At 50.8% G+C, this 15,830-nt stretch overlaps 1 protein-coding gene across 2 annotated transcripts in view; it reads left to right on the top strand.

The window, feature by feature from the left end:
• cib2 (calcium and integrin binding family member 2) overlaps window positions 1-15,830 on the top strand; it is a 115,467-nt gene that overhangs the window by 77,846 nt on the left and 21,791 nt on the right. The window lies entirely within an intron of this gene.

Genomic DNA, 15,830 nt, shown 5'->3' with positions numbered 1-15,830 from the left:
CTGGAATGTGCCAGCCAGTGCGAGTTAAAATGGCTTCCCTTGGTCTCTTGACCAATAAGCTGGGAGGTCCAGATAAATAATTAAAATATGAGCCTGAAAATAACCAGTAATCTCAGTGACAGATGCATAAGACTCTTGCTTCAAGTCTCTCACTCTGCATGGCAGGCTGGATAGTATTTAGTTTATAGATGTCATTCCAGACTTTGTTAAACTGACAGAGAGGGGAAATTTGATCAGACCTCATTAAGTATCCGTTGAATAACATTGTGGGTGATTCTTACCAACTAGAATTAAAAATAGCTTCAAAGTGATTGGAGTTCATTCATACTGTGGCAAACTACTTTCCACCCAGCCATTTCTGATAATTGACCAACGTCAATAAGGATAGATTATCTGATCTTTTATTTAAATATTATTCATTCATGGGACGTGAGAGTCACTAGCTAGGCCAGGATTTAGTGCTCGTCCCTAATTGCCCTTGAGAAGGTGGTGGTGATCTGCCTTCTCGAACCGCTGCAGTCCATGTGGTGTAGGTACACCCACAGTGCTGTTAGGGAGGGAGTCCCAGGATTTTTGAACCAGTGACAGTGAAGGATCGGCCGATATATTTCCAAGTCAGGATGGTGTGCGGTTTGGAGGGGAACCTCCAGGTGGTGGTGTCCCTATGTGTCTGCTGACATTGTCCCTCTAGGTCAGGGGTGGGCAAGCTTTTCTGTGCAAGGGCCACATTCAGAAATTCACAATTTTAAAGGGCCGCATAGTATATTAATTAATAGTCCCGGTTGTAACCAATCAGCGTGCGGCATATACCTCAGCGCTTCCCCCGGCGGCATCCTGCCTTTAGCCCTCTTTTTCTCTACTTTTCAAAAATGGCGCTTCACCCGGTTATGATTCTGGGCGCCTCATAGAGAACATAGAACAGTACAGCACAGAACAGGCCCTTCGGCCCTCGATGTTGTGTCGAGCAATGATCACCCTACTCAAGTCAACGTATCCACCCTATACCAATAACCCAACACCCCCCCCCCCCCAATTAACCTTATTTTAAAAAAAAATAATTTTTTAATTAAAGTTTTTTATTTTTTTTAATTTTTTTTTTTAATGACTTGATCTTGGTGGGCCGCATAAAGACCTATGGCGGGCCGCATGCGGCCCGTGGGCCGTAGTTTGCCCACCCCTGCTCTAGGTGGTAAAGGTTGCAGGTTTGCAAGGTGCTGTCGAAGGAGCCTTGTGGGGTTGCTGCAGTGGGGTTGGCTGACATGTTATCACCATTACTCAGTGGCTACTCTTCAAAAGAATTTAATTGGTTTGAAAGTGCTGTGTGAAGTCCTAAGCTTGTCTAAGGCATTATATAAATCCAGCTCCTTAGAGGAGAGGTGGTGATTCCCAACGCCTTATGGTTTGCTCCAATAGCTTAGCAACGGCTTTCAAATGGCCAATGAGGTTTGTAGTCGGGGTTGCGATGGTGGTGGTGGTTGGGGGGGGGGCATCTACTCTCTGCCATGTTGCTGGGGAAATTTGACGAACGTCTGGAAACCTTGGGATGTTGCACTGCCCAGAACAGTTGGTTGGCTTCGAAGACGCTGCCACAGTTCGGGGGTGTCAGTTAGGGGGTTGGGGGTTGGGGGGGGGGGGGGGTGCACTGATCCGCGCAGACCCAGGGTGGACACGTTCAGAGCAACAGAATGATTGGCCAAGGGCAGAAGAAATGGCACTGCATCGCTCACAGTATTCAACCAGCCAGCATTAGATGTGCAGACACGTGAAACCAAAGTGTCCGTCTCGCAGGTTATAAATAGTAGATGGACCACACAAAGAACTCCAGCGAGAATAACAGAGCAGCAGAGTGTCTGATTAACATTCAAATGCATGATGGGATAGGATTATCCTGGGTTGTAACATGGTGTCTGTAAGATGGGGCATCTTGGGTAAGATGAACGTACAAACAAGGATCAGGAGTAAGCCATTCAGCCTGTTCCGCCATTTAATAAGATCATGGCTGACCTCCGGTGGCGGTTATGAAGGAGTAAGTCGCACATTTGGTGGCTCCCGCTCGGGTCGGACTTTTGGACCTTTCCCCTGATTTTCTACCGGACTTGAACTGTAAAACTGATGACAGAGGCAATTGTGTACTGAATTCCCACATCGGCGCATGGAGAGAAGGACTAGAAGTGTTCGTAAAGGCAGAAACAGAAAGACAGAGAAGGCTTGGGCTGAAGCTGCAGTAGGAGACAGCATGGCGGGGGACCGGACCCCTGGTCTGTCGACCCAGCGGTCAACGGAGCAGCTGATGCAGGTTATTCAGGAAGTCTTCGCTAAGCAGAAACGGGACTGCTTGGACCCGATAAAAGAGTCGATTGAGCGGCTGGAGCTTAGATTGGACGTCCAATATCGGGCGATCCAGAAGGTGGAGAAGGAGGCTCCACCTCCACCTCGCTGGCTGAGCAGGAGGAACATCAAACTGTGGTGGAGCTGGAGTTGGGGATGCTGAGAGACCAGCAGCAGAAGCTCCTGGAGAAGATGGGGGACCTAGCGGATAGGTCCCGTCGGCAGAATTTGAGAATCGTTGGGCTCCCGGAGGGGTCCGAAGGAACGGACATTCGGGCAGACATTGCAGATATGTTTGAGAAGCTGCTGGGGGATGGGGCATTCTCCTGATCCTTGGAGGTCGACAGGGCTCACAGAGCACTCGCGAGGAAGCCGCGAATGGGAGACCCCCCCCCCCCCCCCCCCCCCCCCCCCGAGGGCAATGTTGGTGAGATTCCACAGGTACTTGGATAAGGAGCGCATTCTACAGTGGGCCAAGGAGACACGGAGCTGTTAGTGGGACAACAGTATCCTGCGGGTTTACCAAGACCAGAGTGTGGAGGTGGCCAGGAGAAGAGCAGGCTTCAACCAGATTAGTTCGATCCTTTTTAAGAAAAAGATGAAGTTTAGACTGTTGTACCCGGCCCGTCTCTGGGTCACGTACGAGAAACAACACTTTTATTTTGAGTCGCCTGAGGACACGCTGGACTTTGTGAAAAGATGGTGGACTGAGAACTTTTGAACTTGGCTGCAGTGTTCATGTTTTTTTTTCTTCCTGTTTCTCTGTTCTTTTAAAAAAAAAAGTTTCTTGTTTTTTGTTTAGTGGAAGCTGTTTGTAATGCCTTTTGCATTGATTTGGGACCAGCAGTAGAACTGAGTGAGTTAAGGTTTTCATTTGTACTGTTGAGGGATGGAGGTGTGCTTGTTTAGATTTTGTTTTTATTTTCTGTCGGGCAATTGTGTGGGGATTGTTTGATGTTGGAGTATGTTTGTATGAGCGGGGGGGAGGGTAGGGAGGGAACAATAGGTGGGAGACTATCCGGCGCCAGGGATGGGGGCCACCAAGCTAGCTGGGCGGGCTAGCTCACTGAAGCGCAGTGGGGGGGGGGGTGCAAATGCTTGGTGTATCAAAGGGGTTGGATTACTGGGGGTGAGGGGGGTAAATGTTCTGCTGACGAGTGAGGGACTTGGGCCAAGGGACAGAGAGGAGGTTGGGGGCGGAGGCTGCCTGGGGGCGGGCCGGTGGAAGCGCGGAGCATGGGCTGGAGGCGGGCCCAAAGAAGGGGATGGCTGATCGGCGAATGGGGGGGGTGGGCAATGAGCCCCCTAACTAGGCTGATCACCTGGAATGTTCGAGGGTTAAATGGGCCGGTCAAGAGGGCACGTGTGTTCGCGCATCTTAGGGGACTGAAGGCGGACGTGGTAATGTTGCAGGAGACGCATCTTAGAGCAACTGACCAGATTAGATTGAGGAAAGGCTGGGTCTGTCAGGTCTTTCACTCGGGACTGGATTCAAAGACTAGAGGGGTCACGATCCTGATCAATAAGCGGGTGGTGTTTGAGGCGGGTAGAATAGTCTCGGATGTGGGAGGTCGGTACATTATGCTCAGTGGGAAACTGGAGGGGGTGCAGGTGGGATTAGTAAATGTGTATGCGCCAAATTGGGCTGATGTGGAGTTTATAAAGAGGATGCTGGGGAAGATACCGGACTTGGACTCGCACGGGTTGGTCATGGGAGGGGACCTGGATCGCAAACATCTCACTTTTCCCCATATTTAGCTTATACCCCGAAAACCGGCCAAATTCCCCGAGAATCTTCATGACCAAACACCCTGCTGACCCATGGGAGTCCCTGGCTTGTCAACGACCAAAATGGAGAAGGTTCATTCGGGAAGACACCCAAAAACATCGAGGCGCTTTGTCGGGGACACAGAGGCGAAGTTGAGGCGTCGGAGGGAGCGCACAGACCTCCCAATGACCCATCTGCTCCACCCGCCAAGCACCTGCCCCACATGTGGCCGGGTCTGGCGATGCCACATTGGCTCGATCAGCCACCCCAGAACCCATCGAAACACAGTGGAAGCAAATCATCCCCGAACTCAACAAGAAATAGGCTGCCCTCCCTCAATATCACATGACCCACTTCCCTTAAAGTGATAATATGCTGCTTTCTCTTAAAGGCATATTACATCAAAAAAAGAAGGAAGTTATTGCGATCGTCTTTTATGAGGATGTTTTATGAGTGTTTACGTTTCTGGTTGCTGTGGGTTTGTCGGAAGTTCCATTGGTTTGTGTGTGGATCACAGATATTACGGTGAATGTCTCACTGTCGGCCAGCAGGCTTGCTGCTATCTACCCGCCTCCGGGCTATTATTCTGAAAGCTGGTTAGACAGGATGGCAGCTGTGTGTGTGTGTGGGGGGGGGGGGGGGGGGGGGGGGGGGAGGAGTTATCTTGTTAACATCATTCAAGGGTCTGTTCAGGCCGATGATCTGAGTCATAGAATTTACAGTGCAGAAGGAGGCCATTCGGCCCATCGAGTCTGCACCGGCTCTTGGAAAGAGCACCCTACCCAAGGTTAACACCTCCACCCTATCCCCATAATCCAGTAACCCCACCCAACAGTAAGGGCAATTTTGGACACTAAGGGCAATTTAGCCTGGCCAATCCACCTAACCCGCACATCTTTGGATTGTTGGAGGAAACTGGAGCACCCGAAGGAAACACTCACACAGACGGGAAGAACGTGCAGACTCCGCAAAGACAGTGAACCAAGCTGGGAATCGAACCTGGGACCCTGAAGCAATCATGCTAACCACCGTGCTACCGTGCTGCTGAGGTGGAGAGCCAGCATCCCAAATCAAATTAGAGACCAAACCCCCTGTTGTCGCCATTCTCACATGGCTGCAGGCCGCCCTGAGAGGGCGTCCTTACAACATGTGCTCTACAGACCACCCCATGAAGCCCACTCCTCCATCATGGTGCTCCACAAACTGTCCTGTGAGGCTTTCTACAACACGGTGCTCCACAGGCCGCCCTGTGAGCTCGCTCACCCCGCTACACCCTGGTACTCCACAGGCCGCCCTGTGAGCTCGCTCACCCCGCTACACCCTGGTACTCCACAGGCCACCCTGTAAGGCCATCCCCTACCCCACAATGCACCACAGGCCATCCAGTGAGGCCCACTGCACCACAATGCACCACAGGCTGTCCTATGAGGCTCTCCCCGACACCATGGTGCTCTCCAGCCTATCCTGTGAGGCCTTTCCCAACACCACGGTGCTCCACAGGTCATCCTGTTAAGCCCTCTAAGCCATGTTGCTTGACAGGCCGTCCTGTGAGGCCCCCTACACTGGATTGCTCTACAGACCATGTAGGGGCCCTCCCCTACACCATGGTGCTCCACAGGTCACCCAAGGTGTGTAGGTGCTGAGAGGCACCTTCACCTCCAGGCGCCCTCTTTCTCTCTAACATGGCCTTAAATGGACAGCGAGCGCACCCTCCGGCTACCAGCTGACCTTTCTTTGGGAGATTATTTAGAATGACTATTACCAGCACACCGGGGGATCAGGATCCGGATTTTGATCCTGACCTCAAGGCCATGACCCTACAGCATCAAACGTGTTGGGGGAGGAGCATTGGTAGAGACCGTCACCGAGAAATCCAATCGGGAATTCAGATATACCGCTTCACCCAAAGAGAAGTGAGAATGTGGAACTCGCTCCCACAGGGAGTGGGTCGGGGTGAATAATATCGTTGCGTGTAAAGAGAAGTGGGACAATCCACATGGTGGGGGAAGGGAGCTGAGGGTTACAATGACAGATTGAGATGAAGATGGAGTGAAGGCTCAAGAGAACATGGGCACCGGCATAAACTGGTCATGCTGATTCTGTCTGTATATTCGACACAACGTTGGAAATTCTGCTGCCAACCTGTGCACAGCAAGATCCCAAAATCCGTAAGGTTTGTTTTCGCAATGCGGGTTGAGGGATGGCGATCAGTCAGGACTGGAGATACCTTCCCTACTATTTTGTTTTTAAGACTGCCACCCATCCAAGGGGGAAAAGGGTTGTGGGCCAGAGTGTAGAGAACCCCAAAGTGCATCATGAAGTTCACCTGACCCACAACTTTGAATAGATTGTGGTATGGGGAGCACACGACCCACCCTACAGGTGTGGTACAGCAGAAATGGAAAAGTATTTTTTAAAAACAAAACAATGTTTATTCTATGAACCCAAGTTAACCTTTTTAAAACATACAGTGAACATCGTAGCAACCATCAATTCAAATACAACCCCCAAAGAATACAACACTAAGTAATCCGTAAGCTCTCCTTTTAACATCCATAAGACTCAAAACACCTTTTACCAGAAGCACATCAGGTTAAAGTCACTACTGTTATTAGTACCCTGCAGCAAACAGCCTAAAACGAAAGTAAAAAGCTGACAGACAGCCCAGCTCCACCCACTCTCTGACATCACTGCAGTAATAAACACCTATTTCTTAAAGGTACTCTCACATGACAGTTGCTTTAAAAGAGTTCCTCGGAAGAACTGAAAGGCTTTGATGTTTCAAACCTACGAAGTAGGAGCTGGGGGAGGCCACTCGGCCCCTCTAGCCTGTTCCACCATTCAATAAGATCATGACTGTAACCTCAGCCCCACATTCCTGCCGACCCCCGATAGCCTTTCACGCTCTTGCTTATCAAGAATCTACCTAGCTCAGCCTTATAAATATTCAAAGACTTCCACCGTCCTGTGAGGGAAATGAATCCAATATGGAATTCATGAAAAATCTGGGGTTATATTTTATGGAACGGCAAGCTGCCCCCCCCCCCCCCCCCCCCCCCGGGGCCGCCCCCTACCCATAACACTCAGGGGTGGAGCCTGCCCTCGATTCCGATGGCTACCCCACAGCACTGATCACTTTAAGGTGGGATTTCCGCCTCTCTCTCGCCTCGGAAGCCTCGCCTCAGAGAGCCGTTGGCCATTCAGAGGCCGGCGACCCTGGAATCCCAGCAGCACCAGCCAGGAGCAGTGGCCACTGCCGGTACTACAGGCTGTCCCACCGCGCTGAGGAGCCCAGGTAGGCCGGGGACCCCGGGGGGGGGGGGGGGGGGGGGGGGGACTCAGAGAGGGGGTGGGGATGGTGGGAGGGGGCGGATGGTCAAGCGGTTGGGGGTAGGAATAAAATGTTGGGGGAGGGGGGGTTCTGAGGGAGGCGAGGGGTGGGGAGGGTGCCTCAAGGGACAGCCAAAGGAGATTCCTCTGCCGCCCTTGTCAGGAACACCAGCCTCCACAGCTAAAGCTGCCACATGGGGCTGGATTCTCCAATTCTGGGGCTATATATCCACGCTGGCGTGGGAATGGTGCCGTTTTATGCCAAGAAAACTGGCGCAATAACGGCCACCGATCCTCTGTTTGGTGGGGGCGAGCAGGGAGGCAGCGTAGAGCACCCGTCTCGAGCTGCCAATACGGCCTGGAGAATTGTCGGGTCTGTGGCCGCGCATGCGCAGGGCGGCGGCCTGCAGCGTCCGCACCGTGCTTTCATGGCTGTGGCCGCTTGTGGATCCGGCCCGTGAAGTAGTTCCCCCTCCTTCGGCCAGCCGGCGGCCCCGGACCACCCCCCCCTCCCCCCACAGTGTCTCCAGCCCTGAATAATGTCCGTCCGTGTCCCCCCTCCCCCGCCCGCAGATCGGCCCTCCCCCGGCTATGGCGGCGCTGGACCGAGTCCGCAGTCGCCACGCCGGGTTCCCGACGGATGAGGCCACACGTGTCCCGCGCCGTCGGGAACCCGGCCGGTCGGGGCCGGAGAATCGGGGGGGGGGGGGCGGGCCTCAGGCAATGTCCTGAGGCCGTCGAGCGCGGCGTACTCTGCTGCTTTGGAGGGGGCGGAGTATCGCGAAAGTGGCGCCGCCCCCCGATTTCAGCGGAAATGGCGACCGGAGCAGCCAGCCCATGGTGTGGGCCTCACAGCCACCCCTCCTCACCCCATGAAATGTCAGACAGGAAATGCCACCCGCTGAATTTTACACACCCCACCACCATCCCACCTCCCCCAACCTCAAACCGACCAACAGTGGGAGTGCCAAATCCAGCCCTTCTTTACTCAATGAGGGATTAGCATGTGGAGCTCTCTACCACACAGATTATTTAAAATTGTGAATAATATAGAGACATTTAAGGGGAAGCTTGAGGGAGAAAAATTCAATCGGACATGGAGGATGTGGTGAGATAAAGAGGAGTGGGAGAAGGTTCACGCGGAACATGCAAACCATCCCATAGGTCAGTTAGTCCGAATGGCTTGTTCTGTAAAAGATTATGTAAATTCTATTCAAATTATGCCAATATGAAGAAACATTAGCGGGTAATATATATAACAGTCCAAAGAGCGTGCTCTGCTCGCCAATAACATTGCACACTTCCACTCTCTTGTTTCATTAATCAGACGGGACTCACGTTGCTACGGTAACAGCTTAAGGTTGCCTGCATTCCCCACCCCCACAGCGGAGGCACACAAAACCTCCAACAGGATTTAGATGTGGTCCGCCTCTTGCGATTTATTGAGGGCTGCATTCAATGGAGATTGTAGCATTTGTTGGCAGGCTCGAGAATGGAAACCTTTTAGGCCTGAGTGCTAAAACGGTGGCGCAGTGGGTAGCACTGTTGCTTCACAGCTCCAGGGTGCCGGGTTCGATTCCCGGCTTGGGTCACTGTCTGTGCGGAGTCTGCACGTTCTCCCCGTTGTCTGCGTGGGTTTCCTCCGGGTGCTCCGGTTTCCTCCCACAAGTCCCGAAAGACGTGCTTGTTGGGTGAATTGGACATTCTGAATTCTCCCTCTGCGTACCCGAACAGGCGCCGGAGTGTGGCGACTAGGGACTTTTCACAGTAACTTCATTGCAGTGATAATGTAAGCCTACTTGTGACAATAAAGATTATTATTATTATTATTATTATTATTATTATTATTATTAAAAGATGACAACAGGATTGGGAGCATAGTTAACAATGGACACTATTCCAGGTGGGGATTGCAATCAAGGATAACTGATATTGTCTGTACCCTGCCTATTATGAAGAAATAAACACAATGGGTGGGATTTTCTGGTGCTTATTTAATTCATTTAATTCATATTTTTGACTTAATAAAGAGCCTTAAACATGTTAATGGCAATACACAGGATACCTAGATCCATTGTTTTTCGGGACATTCCTGCCTGACCAGCTATTAGCCCATTACAGAGTCTGAAGGCCTCTTTGTCCGCTAATGGGAGGTTAGTTGCATATCCATAGCATGGCTCTGTTTGTTTGTATAAACAGGGGAGGTGCCAGAGGACTGGAGAACAGCTAACGTGGTCCCACCATTTACAAAAAGGTTGTAGAGATAAGCCAGGGAACAGCGGACCAGTGAGTCTCACATCAGAGGTAGGGAAGCTATTGGAGAAAATTCTGAAGGAATTTTGGAGAAGCAAAGTTTGATGAGGAATAGTTGGCATGGCTTTTTCAGAGGGAGGTCACGCCTAACAGACTTGATTGAATTTTTTGAGCATGTAACCAGGCAGGTGTGTCGATGAGGGTAGTGTAGTTGATGTAGTTTACATGGATTTCAGCAAAGCCTTTGACAAGATCCCACATGGGAGACTTATAAAGAAGGCAAATGCACATGGGGTACAGAGTAACCTGATAAGGTGGATTCAAAATTGGCTTAGCTGTAGGAGACAGAGGGTGATGACAGACGGCTGCTTCAGTGATTGGAAGCCAGTGTCCAGTGGTGTACCACAGGGATCTGTGCTGGGCCCCCTGTTGTTTGTCATTTATATAAATGACTTAGATGACTATGCGGAGAGTGGGATCAGTAAGTTTGAGATGATACAAAGATTGGCTGGTTGGTTAACAGGGAGGTCAAGTGTCTTGGGAGACAGGAAGATACAGATGGGATGGTCAAATGGGCAGAAAACTGGCAGATGGAATTTAACCCTGAAAAGTGTGGGGAGTAATTTGGAAGGAGTAATTTGACAAGGTGGTATTCAATGAATGGTCTGAAACCGGGAAGTTCCGAAGAACAAAGGGACCGAGGCATGTTTGGCCATAGATCTCTGAAGGCGGGAGGTCACGTTAATAAGGTGGTGAAAAAGACATATGGGACACTTGCCTTTATCAATCGAGGCATGGATTACAAAAGCAGGGAGGTCATGTTGGAGCTGTATAGAACTTTGGTGAAGCCACAGCTGGAGCACTGTGTGCAATTCTGGTCACCACATTATAGGAAGGATGTGATTGCACTGGAGGGGGTGCAGAGGAGATTCACCAGGATGTTGCCTGGGATGGAACATTCAAGTTATAGAACATAGAACATAGAACAGTACAGCACAGAACAGGCCCTTCGGCCCTCAATGTTGTGCCGAGCAATGATCACCCTACTCAAACCCACTTATCCACCCTATACCCATAACCCAACAACCTCCCCTTAACCTTACTTTTTAGGACACTACGGGCAATTTAGCATGGCCAATCCACCTAACCCGCACATCTTTGGACTGTGGGAGGAAACCGGAGCACCCGGAGGAAACCCACGCACACACGGGGAGGACGTGCAGACTCCGCGCAGACAGTGACCCAGCCGGGATTCGAACCTGGAGCTGTAAAGCATTTATGCTAACCACTATGCTACCGTGCTGCCGTATGAAGAGAAGTTGAATAGACTTGGGATGTTTTCGCTGGAGCAGAGAAGACTGAGGGGTGACCTGATCGAGGTGGACAAGATTGTGAGGGGCGTGGATAGGGTGGATAGGGAACAGCTGTTCAGCTCAGTTGAAGGGCAAGTTACAAGTTCGCAAGTTCAAGGTGAGGGGCAGGAGGTTGAGGGGGAATGTGAGGAAAATCTTTTTTACCCAGAGGGTGGGGACAGTCTGGAAAGCTCTGCCTGGGAGGGTGGTAGAGGCGAGTTGCCTCACATGCTTTATAAAGTACCCAAATGAGCACTTGGCACATCATAACATTCAGGGCTATGTGCCAAGTGCTGGCAAATGGGATTTGGTAGGCAGGCCAGGTGGTTTTACATGCTCCGGTGCAGACTCGATGGGCTGAAGGGCCAACTGCACTGTATTTTCTGTGTTTCTGTGATAAACGGGGGTGGGCGATCAATCTGCTGATGGGTGCAAGTCTGCAAAGCCCATCAGAGAACCTTTGTTTGAGGGGCTGGGCAGAGCTTAGGGAGACGGAGAGAAAGAAGGCTGTGCTGAACAGTTACAGAGGAGAAGGCTTTGGAAATTCACCGAGAGAGGTAATGTAAGTTGCCACCGAGGCAGGCTTTAGAAAAGTGTTCTGAAAGAATGACCCTGACAGAAGAAAAAGTGCGCTGTAAATACAAGTCTCATCTTTGCCTGTCTATAAGAGTGGCATGAGAGCTGCATGTTCTGATATAGTGCTGTTTAATGAGAACTAGTCTGTTAAGATTCAGAAACTGCATGTAATCTATTATTAGGGTTGAAGGTTAAACGCTTAAATATTGTTTTATTTTCTTTTGTTGTAATAAAGTTTGTTTATAAAATAACCAAACCCTATTTCTTATATTGTCACTCCTGGAATGAACGATCTTCTGCACCGTCTTAAAAATTTAAAAAGGTTCAGCTTAATTCAGCTGAAGGTGCTGCATAGGGCGCACATGACTGGGGCCAGGATGAGCCAGTTCTTTGGGGGGTAGGGCAGGTGCGGGAGGTGTTCGGGAGGCCTGGCGAACCACACCCACATGTTCTGGGCATGTCTGGCGTTGGAGGGGTTTTGGAAGGGGGTGGCGGGGACTTTGTCCAACGTGGTCAGTTCCAGGGTGGAGCCGGGCTGGGGGCTCATGATCTTTGGGGTAGCATCGGAGCCGGGAGTGCAGGAGGCGGCATTCTGGCCTTTGCGTCTCTAGTAGCCCGGCGTAGGATTCTCTTGCAGTGGAGGGACGCGAAGCCCCCGAGCCCGGAGGCCTGGATCAATGACATGGCCGGGTTCATCAGGCTGGAGAAGGTCAAGTTTGCCCTGAGGGGGTCGGTACAAGGGTTCTACCGGCGGTGGCAGCCTTTTCTCGATTTCCTGGTGGAGAGGTAGAGGGTGGTCAGTCTCAGCAGCAACCCGGGGGGGGGGGGGGGGGGCTCGGGATTTGTTAAGGGGGTTTGTTTTTGCGACGGCGTGTTATTAGTTATTAATTTATTACTTTGTAGTGGGGGGGTTTCTGTTTCAGTTTAATTTTACACCTTGTTTACTTTAACTGTTGGGAGAAAATTTGTTGTTGAAAAATTTGAATAAGAATTATTTTTAAAAATTAAAAATTAAAAAAGGTTACGGCTCTGGTTCAGTCTGTCAGGCACTGTTGAGAGCTGATCAGGCGTCTATAACACTAACCAAGTATGATTGTCTACCTAAGAAACTCCATGTTACTGGTCACGGGTTCTGTGGGTTCTTGCACGGCTGATGAGCCCAATGCCAGAACCGTATCTTCGACCACACACTTGGTAGGTGTTTCCGGTAAATAATATCGGTATTTGTGCTCCAGACCACTAGCATACCTTTCTCACGCTCCTTTTCTGGGCCTCCTCTTGCCATCGGGTATCCTCAAAGAATTGAGTCCCTTCACTGTAGCCAAAACCAAGACATAGAGATTTATTTTATTGAGAGTGTCTATTGACTCTCCTCCCACCCAATCCACTGTCCCAGTCGTCCCCTATTTATGTTTGTGAGCAAAGACAATTAATACCCATCACCTGTTTCTCTTAACCTTAACAATGTGATTGGCATAAACAAACCTGAACAATATCATCAACAAGCTCCCTGTAATTCTCAACTGCAAAAATCCACCACCTTGCCACTGTAAAACTATTGGTTAGAAATGGTTTTGTCACAATTCTAAGTTGAGAAATGGTAGGTTGGACAAAGCCAGGTTAAACAGAGGACGATGGATTGAAGGTGGCTGTGGCCAGGTGAGAGCTGTATGGAAGAATGCTACTCCCTGGAAACGGGAGCAGGGAAGGTCACCGCTGGACATTACATCCAATGTGGTTCCTGTGGTTCCAAATTCCACTGCAAACCAGCTGAGCACCTGGCCAAAGGTTAAAATGAGAAGGCAAAAGGTAAAGATGTCCATTGGTGTGTGTAGTGGAGGCGAGGGTCAACTGAGGCTTTCACATAGAGACTCGGGATCATTATCTGAGAGGAAACATTTGCAGGTCTGTGGGATAAAGGCAGGAAATTGGAGAGTTGCCCCTTCAGCGGGCTAGCATGGACACGATGGAAGGAATGGCCTCCCTGTGTGCTGAAGCTATGCTATGATTCTACCTGAGATTGAAAGACGCAATAGAATATTACTTTATTGCGATCTCGATCCCATCAGAGAAAGTGCGATCTGAACCCTGGCCTTAATTCCTAAGTTGGGGCCTTCATAGCGAAGGCTTTCAGCACAGACACACAAGAAAAATTAGCTTTGTATTCCCTCTTCTAAAACGACAGAGTTGGTAGAGTTGCTTATGACACAGAAAGAGGCCATTTGACCCATTCAGTCCATGCTGTCTCCCCTCAGTCCCATTCCCCACACGACCCCCATCGTCCCGCAAGCATACTTTCCTCCAGTTTCCACCCAATTCTCCTTTTGAAACCGTGGGCCATCTCTGCTTCCGCCACCCTCGTAGGCAGTGGCTCCCCAACACGTTACCAATCTCCTGTGTAACAAACGCTCTTCCCTGCGGGTCCCATGTATCTCTGTGGATTTTATTCTCAATTGATTTTCTTTCAATCCATCGGGCCTCATTTATTTTTAATCCAATACTGCCGATGTTACTGTTTCTCGTTAAGTGCTTTGTTCTTTTTTAAGATGTGGAGATGCCGGCGTTGGACTGGGGTGAGCACAGTAAGAAGTCTTACAACACCAGGTTAAAGTCCAACAGGTTTGTTTCAAACACTAGCTTTCGGAGCACTGCTCCTTCCTCTTACTGTTCTTTTTTAATGCAGTCATCTCCACTCCAACCTGTCACCTCCCCCCTGGTGCATCTGAATAATTAAATCCGTGTAAATAAGCAGCTTCCCTCCCCCGATCCTGCCCCTCTTCAACCCAGCTCTCCTTCACTCGTTGACCCGTGGTGCAATGAGATCAGTACTGCCCAACAGTGCCCCACCCAGGGAGCAGTCCTGCTTTGGGACCTGAGTTTACCTGAGGAAGGAGCCGTGCCCCAAAAGCTTGTGTTTGAAACAAACCTGTTGGACTTTAACCTGGTGTTGTAAGACGTTTTGCTCTGCTTTGGGAGATCAGGCAAATAGCCCTGGGGTACTTCGGGGCACACTGCCCTTTACATTGGCACACCCAGAATCAGATTCACCAACGTGGGTGTGGGCGGGTCCAGCTGAAAGGCGGTCAAACCCGCGCCGAGTGAGGAGGAGATTGGATTGAATTGAAATGACAGCTCAGAAGGGACGGCACGGTGGCCCAGTGGTTAGCACTGCTGCATCACAGCGCCAGGGAGCCGGGTTCGATTCCGACGTCTGGTAGCTGTGTGGGCGGAGTCTGCACGCTCTCCCCGGAGTCTGCACGTTCTCCCCGTGTCTGTGCTCCGGGTGCTCCGGTTTCCACCCACAGTCCAAAGATGTGCAGGTTCATAGAACATAGAGCAGTACAGCACAGAACAGGCCCTTCGGCCCTCGATGTTGTGCCGAGCAATGATCACCCTACTCAAACCCACGTATCCACCCTATACCCGTAACCCAACAACCCCCCCCCCCCCCCCCCCCCCCCCTTAACCTTACATTTTAGGACACTACGGGCAATTTATCATGGCCAATCCACCTAACCTGCACATCTTTGGACTGTGGGAGGAAACCGGAGCACCCGGAGGAAACCCACGCACACACAGGGAGGACGTGCAGACTCCACACAGACAGTGACCCAGCCGGGAATCGAACCTGGGACCCTGGAGCTGTGAAGCATTTATGCTAACCACCATGCTACCGTGCTGCCCAGTTCAGGGGCTGGTTTAGCACAGTGGGCTAAATAGCTGACTTGTAAAGCAGACCAAGGCCGGCAGCGCGGGTTCATTCCCATACCAGCCTCCCCGAACAGGCGTCGGAATGTGGCGACTAGGGGTTTTTCACAGTAACTTCATTTGAAGCCTACTTGTGACAATAAGTGATTTTCATTTTCCATTTTCCATTTCAGGTGAGGTGGATGGGCCATAACAAAATTGCCCCTTAGTGTTACTAGGTTACGAGGATAGGGCGGGGGTTTGGGCCTAGGTGGGGTGGTCTTTCGAAGGGTCGATGCATACTCGATGGCCTCCTCCTGCACGCTGATGCGCTGTCCTGCATGGCAATGCAAGTCAGCACAAGTATGTAGAAACGCAGGAAGGCTGTTTAAAAAAAAAACCCTCTCAAGGCGTGGATTTTACTTCCTCGACTCCTGTCCACCCGGGTCGTTTAAGCTGGATAAAACTGTAGGCGCTGCCAAATTGTCCCAGCTTCGGCGATTACAGGCTTAATTACAAAGTGCGGAGCAGATGTA

This window comes from Scyliorhinus canicula, chromosome 24 (assembly GCF_902713615.1).
Source record: "Scyliorhinus canicula chromosome 24, sScyCan1.1, whole genome shotgun sequence".
NCBI lineage: Eukaryota > Metazoa > Chordata > Chondrichthyes > Carcharhiniformes > Scyliorhinidae > Scyliorhinus > Scyliorhinus canicula.
This window is presented reverse-complemented; position numbering and strand designations above follow the sequence as displayed.